An 8783-nucleotide genomic window follows, 5' to 3' on the forward strand; every position below is an offset into this window, starting at 1 on the left:
GGTCATCTTCCCTCAGGACCTCTTGGAGAGAGTCAGGTCTGGAACCCAGAGTAAGAGACAATAATGATAATAGTACGTGATGTGACAGGCTCAATGATTTACCAACATTACTGTAGGTATACCTCACAACTAGCATAGGAGGTAAATACTGTTATAGCCCCTTTTCACAGATGAAGAAATGAACACCAACTGATAAAAATGAAATCTGTGTAGGGTCCCACCGGGCATCATTTATGGAGCTAGGATTCAGAACCAGGGTGCTTGATTTCAGAGTTCAAGTTCATAACCACCAGACCAAAGTTCATGGTGACCCATGAACTCTGTCCAAAGGTCCCAGCAACATTCTCTATTGTCTCTAATGACCTCTCCCTGGTCTAGGATCAAAGGACCCATAGGGGATGGGCGGAGTTTACGGCCATAGTCTCAGTTAAACCTTTGGATACTTCCTGTTCCTTTTTGAGAACAACCCTGGAATAACCTCACTCGTGGTCACTTTCAGGAGTGGGCCACCAGAGCCACACATCCGCCACTCCTCCCTGTGTGTCCCCGGGCCCTTCTTCCCTTGTGTCCCCTCCCTTGGGCTCCTTAAAGTTTTCAGGGGGAGTCACCTGGTGGTAAAGTTGTTAACCAAAGCTGGAAAATGGAATATGTGTGTGTACGAATAAATTGTTGGATTTATTTATTTGTTATTATCATTGATGGATCTGCCTTCTCAGAAGGGCCAGAGACTCTGTGAGAAAAAGGAAAGCAGGCCCTGGGGGTGGCAAGAGTCTTTGAGGAAAAAGATAGAGCGGCTTCTTAGAGGAGATGGTGTTGAAGATCATCTCAGCTTTAGCCCTGTCCAGGAGTAGCTAGGGGAGAGGGAAAGGAAAAATGAGCACTGAACTGGAAGTACTTCAGTTTCCAACTGAATAATTATATACTGTGGGTTTTTGCAGGTGATGGAGATGGCGAAGGATGAGTTGGAGGGGGCTGGCATGAACTGGGTAAGTTCACAGTTTCAGATTGAGGCAACAGTTTGTAATTTCTGCCTCCCATTTAGTCTTGGAAAAACAGGTTTTTGAGAAAGTTATCAGGGTAGTCTCCCCTTTTCCTACCAGCTGGCAATCATTGCTGAGTTTGGGATGAATGGCACAGACATGGGAGGGGTATAGTTCCTAGGAATCTCAAGAAAATCTAGTATGTGGGCCTACTCAGTCGTACTCTGACTAGTCTGATGTCACATCATTTCCTCAAATAAATATGTGTGGCTCTAACCATGGGCCTCTTTTCTGCAAGCCTCCTCCAGCCTGTCTGGGATGGGCTGAGAGCTGCTGCTCACCCCTCTCTCCTCCCAGGTCCATTTCTGTTTGGGAGTATGGCCTGGTTATGAGTTTCTGCTTTTCCATCCTGCCTTCTGGGCACCAGGAAGAAGAGAGAAAAAGAGAAGAGATTTTTAGCCTTTAGGTTGTTAGAGCTCAAGAAGGGCAGAAGGGAGAAGGAGGATGGATTGGACCAATGAGAAGGGCTTTCCCTCCTTGTCCAGCAGTGGAGATAATGGTGGCAAGGTGATGTGGGATCAGAAACTTTCCTTCAAGGGGTATGGATTGTAGGTAATTGCCCGTCGTGTCTCTGGACGACTTTGGACCCTGGTGGGAAGGTGCTGGTTCATCTGCTCTGGCCTCTGCTGTGAGCCTCAGCTTCCCTTAGGAGCACAAGATCCCACAAATCCTACCGGGTTCTGCAAGTCGTGATGGGATCAGGCAACGGGGCTGTAGCTGCAAAATGGATCAGGCTTTGTGGGGTTCCAATGGTAGTCTCGGGGTTCTTCCACAGCCGTAACTGCCCGAAGTGTCATTTACAGATGGTCCAAATCATTCAGCAGGGAAGTCTGCCTTTTGGTCTTGTCAAGGAAGGAGCTGTTTCAAAGGGGAGCCAAGGTGAGAAGGGCACTCTGGTGAGGAGCCCCACGCCGAGAGGAAGGGCTGGTGGAGCCCAGGCATGACCTCGGAGTTACACACGTGTGCCCCACATGGTGGGCCATGTGTGCCGCAGTCTGGGCTCCGGAGCCTGCAGGGTCCTCCATGCTTGGAATAGTCTGGTTCTGCTGACTTGGCAAAATGGGGTGGGGGGGCTGGGCCGCATCTGGAGGGGAGAGGGAAGGAGCCCCCGGTGACTGGGCTGTAGAGGGGCTCGCTCGCCCCACGCTCCTGCAGCCCAGAGCTCCCCCCTCCTTCCCCCCAACCACAAGAGCAGTGTAATTCTCACGTTAAAAGTAAACATCTGGCAGCATCGGCAGTGCCCAAGTAAACCAAGAACTAATAGGAGGCGTTTGTAACCACAGTAGGTCCTGGATGGGGGAGGAGGGAGTGGGTCTCTATGTAGAAGCCAACCTGGCTACTTGGGGAGCCTCAACTCATTTGTTTATTGATGGGTGGTTAATTAGTTGATCAATGTACCAGTTCCTAGAAGATCTTGTTGGTGCAGTTTGCCATGGCCCCAGGGCAGCAAGGACATCACATTGACTTTGTGGGGGCCAGATGGTCCATGGTATAGCAGGGACTGGGAACGATGGTCAGTCCTGGAGCGTCACCTGCCCCTTGCTGCAAGTCCAGGGTCAAATATTCCAGAGAACAGTGGGAAGATCTGTGTGGCAAAGCCAGTGGGGTCACTGCAGGAAAAAGGGCCATTTTCTAGAAGCGAAGTTTGCCTGGGCCCCTTCCTGAGAGAGCAGAAGCAGAGGCCGTCATAAAAGCAGGTAGGATCCCTCTGTGGTCAGTCATGGTGCCAAAGGAGCGTCCAGGGATGAGAGAGAGAGGGAGACAGAGAGAGAGAGGGAGACAGAGAGAGTGGAGATGAAGCAGAAGAAGAGGTTACATCTTGAGGTCAGTCCTCTGAAGCTGGTAACTGGTGTCAGGGCAGTGGTATTGGAAGAAACAGTGATAAACACATTGACTGCTCAAATATGATTGACAACAAGCTGGAAACAGAGTCTGGGCCTGGCTGGTACATCTGACAACTGTGAAGGGCTCAAGGATGAAACTGGGCAAATTTGAACAGCATCAAATCCATTCCTCACAGCCACACTAAATGTAAGTGACAGATGGAGACACAAATTAATATTAAAAATGTTGCCAGCTTTTACATTCTGGCAAGAGAAATGCTTCCAACTAGGGACAGAGTCACAAGCCTTCATACTTTGAGTACTAATATCCTTCATCACCCTCATCAAACAGCCGGAAGTGGCGCAGGGTTCACTGGGGAAGAGTCAGTAGGAGAACACAGGAGGTTTGGTGGCTGAATACTCAGAAATCAAGCAGTTGGCTGTAACTTCAGAAATGGGTTTCATGCTAGAGGTCACAAACTGGCCACCAGCTGGCTGAGTCCAGCTTGTAGACATGTTCTGTTTGGCCCACAAATGTTTCTACTTTATTTTTGAATTTGGCTTGGTGGCCAAAATGCACAAATCAAGAGAATCACAGAAAATTCCAGTTCCCTTGAAATACCTATGCACTCAGGCCTAAGTTCTCCAGATGGTGTCAGGCTCCACAACTCCCTTCCCTGCTGGACTTACAGTCATTTGTGATTTCAACTCCTGTTTTAAGCCATCAAACACCTTTTATGAATAAGAGATTTAGTGGAGCGGACTTTCCAAAAGTCCAATTTAAATGGAGGTTATGTAACAAAATGGGAGAGAGATTTTGGTACCACTTTAGGTAACAAGATTGAGCTTCTCCTTTAATCCGTTGAAACAATGATCTAATTGAAATCACTTTTTATTAATCAAGCAACATAACAACATACAAGAAGAGTATAGAAAATTAAAAAAAAAAACTAGTTTGTCATCCTTGCAAAATTGTGGTATTCGCAACTATTCACAGTAGTTGTGTGTATTCCTTCCAGTATTTTTTCACTGCATTTTTATATAGTCATGTGTCTGGGTTTACATCCTCCTTTTCTCGTTTAACACTATAATTTACATGTTTTATCATATTGCTATATAATCCTCACTTTTCCTTATTCTAAATAATGTTGCAAGGAACATCTGTGTGCATTTGAACCTTTCCATTTAAAAATTTTTTTTTGGCCACACTGCACGGCACGTGGGATCTTAGTTCCCCGATCAGGGATTGAACCCACACCCCTTGCATTGGAAATGTGGAGTCTTAACCACTGGACCGCCAGGGAAGTCCCGACCTTTCCATATTTTAAATTGTTTGCTGGGAATATATTTTCAGAAGTAGTATGAATGAGTTATATGACTTGCACATGAAAGAGTTAACCTGTAAATTCCTAACCCGAAAGGACCCTGTATAAATTTCTTCATCTCAGCAAATTGTTGGAGAGGCTGTAGGGAAAAAAGGTCACTTCAGCATATGTGATAGGAGTGTGGGTAATTAAAAAAGAAAAATTCAGCATGTGAAGTCCATTCCAGGAATAGCACTATCTTGAGACCCAAGTCAAATAGTACTAAATGTGCTAAGCAGAGGCCTATGTTTAAAGAAGAAACTCATTTGTTCTTAAGAACTGAAAAATGCTGCATAGTTCGACGATGGAGTCAGAAAACTCCGCATCGCATCAAAGCCTGGTTCAAAAAGATACGGGAGGCCAAGATACAAGACAAGCTGTCTTTCCCGATTAAAGCATCTTGGTGCCCCAAGTACAATAGTCATTTCTTAGAACAATGGCTGCCTTTAAAATTTTTTATTGATGGGAGAAAAAAATGACTAAACAAGACCAGAGCATTTAAAGGTAATCTATGTCCTATAAACACAACCTAAAGAGCGGTGTAAACAAGGTGATATGTCATAAAATGAAATGTGATACAGATAATCTCACAACTATCTCCTGTTCAAGTTCAGATGAATAACAGGGCCTTAAGCCTCCATGCAATGGGAAGCAAAGCATACTGTGTGTTTTATTTTGCCTCGTGTCTTTCCCCAAATAAATAAGATTGATTTTATAGAAGGGCAGGAGAAAATGAGAGCCCTTTCTTGAGACTGACCTCTGTGCTGAAGATCTGAAGGGCACCAAAAGGGCTTCTGGGAAATGGCCCACAAGTTTTGTTCCCCTGCCAGGCCAGTCAGCAGACCTTCTAAGGGCTGGATTATGGAGCACTTGAGAAACTCCTCCTCCTGTGGAAAGGCAGCCTGTCTTTGGTAAGGAGAAATTGTGCCTCTCTAATCTACTAGAGCTCTTTGAAGGGCCAAAGAAGTGTATGGATAAGGGGGGAAACAGTAGACACACTCTATTTACACTTTCAAGAAGCCTCTGACAGGCTCCACACCAAAGCCTGTTGAGTTGCCTTGGGAATGGGGGCGGGCAGGGGGGAATGTCTGGTGACAAAAGGGAACTGACTTTCAGATAAGAAATACAGAGTAAGGATAAGCCTTCCTCTGGATGGAACAGTGTTAACAGTGGGGCTCCTGGTGGGGACTTGACGCTCCTGGTGGGGACTTGACACTCCTGGGGGACCAGGTTAACTAGCCCTTAGTGATTTGAGATGTGACCATCAAGCCCTTTGCTTTCATAAGCCACATGTGGAAATTGATCTCATTGCTCTAGAGTCACAGCTCATATATTGCCCCATTGAATTTGTCCATCTTTGTGACATCTCTAGTGACACTGTGAGTTCCTAAAAGGCAGGGGGTATTCTGATATTTTAGTATTCATTACAGTGACTAGCATTCAAGAAATATTTTGTGGCTTGATCACTAGAGAGACGAGTGAGTGTGCATTGAAATACCCTGGCTTCCCATGACCCGAGCTCTTTTGTGTAGGAAAATACCAACCAAAGGCTGTAAGCTGCGGGGAGATGCAGGAGTCTCTGCATGGACCAAGATGCTCATCATGGGCAAGGATACGTTGAATAAAATGTTACATGAAAAATAACTCAGGCTTCCCTGGTGGCGCAGTGGTTAAGTATCCGCCTGCCAATGCAGGGGACACGGGTTGGAGCCCTGGTTTGGGAAGATCCCACATGCCGCAGAGCAACGAAGCCCATGCGCCACGACTACTGAGCCTGTGCTCTAGAGCCCGCGAGCCACAACTACTGAAGCCCGCGCATCTAGAGCCCGTGCTTCACAACAAGAGAAGCCACCGCAATGAGAAGCCTGCGCACCACAACGAAGAGTAGCCCCCGCTCACCGCAACTAGAGAAAAGCCTGTGTGCAGCAACAAAGACCCAATGCAGCCAAAAAAACCCCCCAAAACCAAAAAAACACCTCAAATTTCACTTTGTTTTTATTAGGAATGGCACAGACAGTACACACAAATGTATATATCAGTTTAGAGAAAAGAATATAATCTGTACTTTTGAGGGTGACAGATTCAAAGCTTTCAGTGACAGCCCAAGAAAGGGTTTTGGGTCAACTCTAATCCAGTGCTTCTTAAGCTATGATTCATTATCCCATGCCCCACATCCCCATCCAATACTCTTGTGGATACTTTTCTCCTAAATGCTACCACCCCCATGGAATTTTAGTAGCTCAGTTATATTGCATGTCTCTTTAGGCATCCATTATGATATCTAAGATTTTTTCATCTCCCAAGAACCAAGTTTTGTCTCCTTGGGGATGATGGCGCCCCTGATGAGAATGTATGCTGTAGAGGACTCCCTGAAGGTTTGGTCCCATGTGTTCTCTTATCCAAACAGAACAACAAAGAGCTGGATATCTAAGAATGGAACTGGGAGTAAAAAAAGAAAAGTCTTCTCTTGCCCTTCCTCAAGCCAAACAAAAGCTCAAACAGGAAGTGGGATGGAGTGCTAGGTGTATTCCTCTTGCGCCTCCCGATCGGCAATCTCCCCTTCTCCACCCTGCTGTCTTAGAGGCTTGACAGTTGCAGACCTCACATCAAGCTCCCTCTGGCTTCAAGGTGGGTTTGGTGATGGAGAGCTCAGCAGGAGATGGAGGGGTGGGGGAAGGGAGGATGGAAAGTGAGGGGAGACTGGCTCCCTCCTTGTGAGGTCATCCTGTCTGGCTGTGTCCTTTGGTCACTTGACTCCTCCTAGGTTCTCCTTCTGGGTTCTGGTAGCAGATCCTACTCCCTTCCCTTGGGTAGAGATGGTAACAGCTCTATTTTCACTAGTTCCAGGTTATAGCGCTATCCCATGGGGTTCCCTTGTACCCACATATTTGTAAATATATCCAATGTTCCTTGTACTCTCCATTTCCTGTTGAGACCCTGAATGATTGACGGAGGCGGGGGGTGGAGGGGTGGGGGAGGTCTGGTTACTGCACCTCAGGAGGAACCTCCTGGAGCTGGAATGAGGCCAGCAGAGGGCAGGCGAGAGGCTGGCGGGGGGCTGGTTAAGATGGGGCAGGAGGAGGAGGATAAGGCATCACTGCCCTAAAAAAGGAAGCTGAAAGGGGCCTTGATCTGGTTTCTGGAATGAGGTGGAAAATGAACTTCTCCCTACATGGTCATCAAGGATCCACTACAGCTTGAGAGGTAATTTTAAGAAATATCGTGGTCCATCTCCTTCACATAGTTGGCACTGATGTAGCTCCTTCTCCACCCAAGGGTGTAGCCCTGGCTTGGATTCACAGAGAGGTGAACAAGGGAAATAAAAGTTCTGCACGACTGACCTCAAAGCGGTGCTGAAAGTAGGTTGGGCTCTTTGGGGACATCCTCACCCTTATGGGATGAGGCCAGAGAAGTGGACCTGGTCTCCTTAAATTGCCCTCTGGGTTTCCCATCAAAGGCAGAGTGTGAGTCTGGGAATCCTTCCCAAGGGAAGAGGCAGGTCTGAGCGGATCATTGATCTTTTGGGTTCGGGGGCGCTATGATCCTGGGCGAGACAGTGGGTAGAGGGGAAGGATCACAGGCTTCCAGGGGCGATCACCTAGGCTTGAATCCCAGCTCCTCACCTCTCTGGGCCATCCCCCGTCTCACAGAGCTGCCATGAGGATTAGACGAGACAGTGCATGTCAAGGCAGCTGGGCCCCTCTTCCTAGCCAATTAAATAGTCTCATGTTCTGAGCCCACCAAGCCTCTTCCCGGCTCTTCCCCTGGGAGCAGGGGGCAACCAAGCCTCACAGGCTCCGGCTCCAGAAGCCACAGAGTGAAAGTAAGAAGCTTGTTGTCATGGATGGGGGTGGGTGGGCACATTATCTTGAAGCCTCCTAATCCCATTTTCTGCTTTCATGTTAATCCTCTTCCTCCTTCTGTCTGCCACGCTCAACTCCCAGGGCACCGACCCAGAGAGCTGGGTTCTACCTCCTCCAGGCAATGGCAGCGCTCCCTGGTGTGGGTGCTGGAGGTGGAGTGTCGGGGGACAGTCTGGCTGTGCCTGGGTCCTCCCCAGCTGACCTGGATACTCTTGTAGGCCAGGCCTTGGATGAATGTGGAGGGCTCAGCTCACTCATAACAGTAACAATGACAGTATCAGTATTTCCTAACACTGCTGACCCTGGCTAAGACTTTTATGTATGTAATTTCGTTCAATTCCCATGACACTTCTGTGAAGCAGGTATCATAAATCTGAAATTTGCAGATTAGGAGTTGGAGGCTCAGGGAGTCGTCACGGCCCAGATCACACAGTGAGCAAAGAGAAAGACTGGCCAGAATTCCTCCAGAACCTCGTGGGGGAGTAGTGGCAACACAGGCCCTTTCGTGTTGCTTCCTACTCCTCCAGCCCTGGAAAGGACCCACCTCCCTCCTCTGGTCCTGTCACCCGAGGCTTCAGTTGGGCGAATGCATTTCTTCCATGCACTAGATCTGGGTGTCACTGACTGTGCAGTGGAGTGGAAAGAACATAGACTTTGGGGCCGGCAGGGATGGGTCCGTCTTCCTCAGGAAGG

Source organism: Balaenoptera borealis (genome assembly GCF_965194805.1).
Source record: "Balaenoptera borealis genome assembly, chromosome: 15".
NCBI lineage: Eukaryota > Metazoa > Chordata > Mammalia > Artiodactyla > Balaenopteridae > Balaenoptera > Balaenoptera borealis.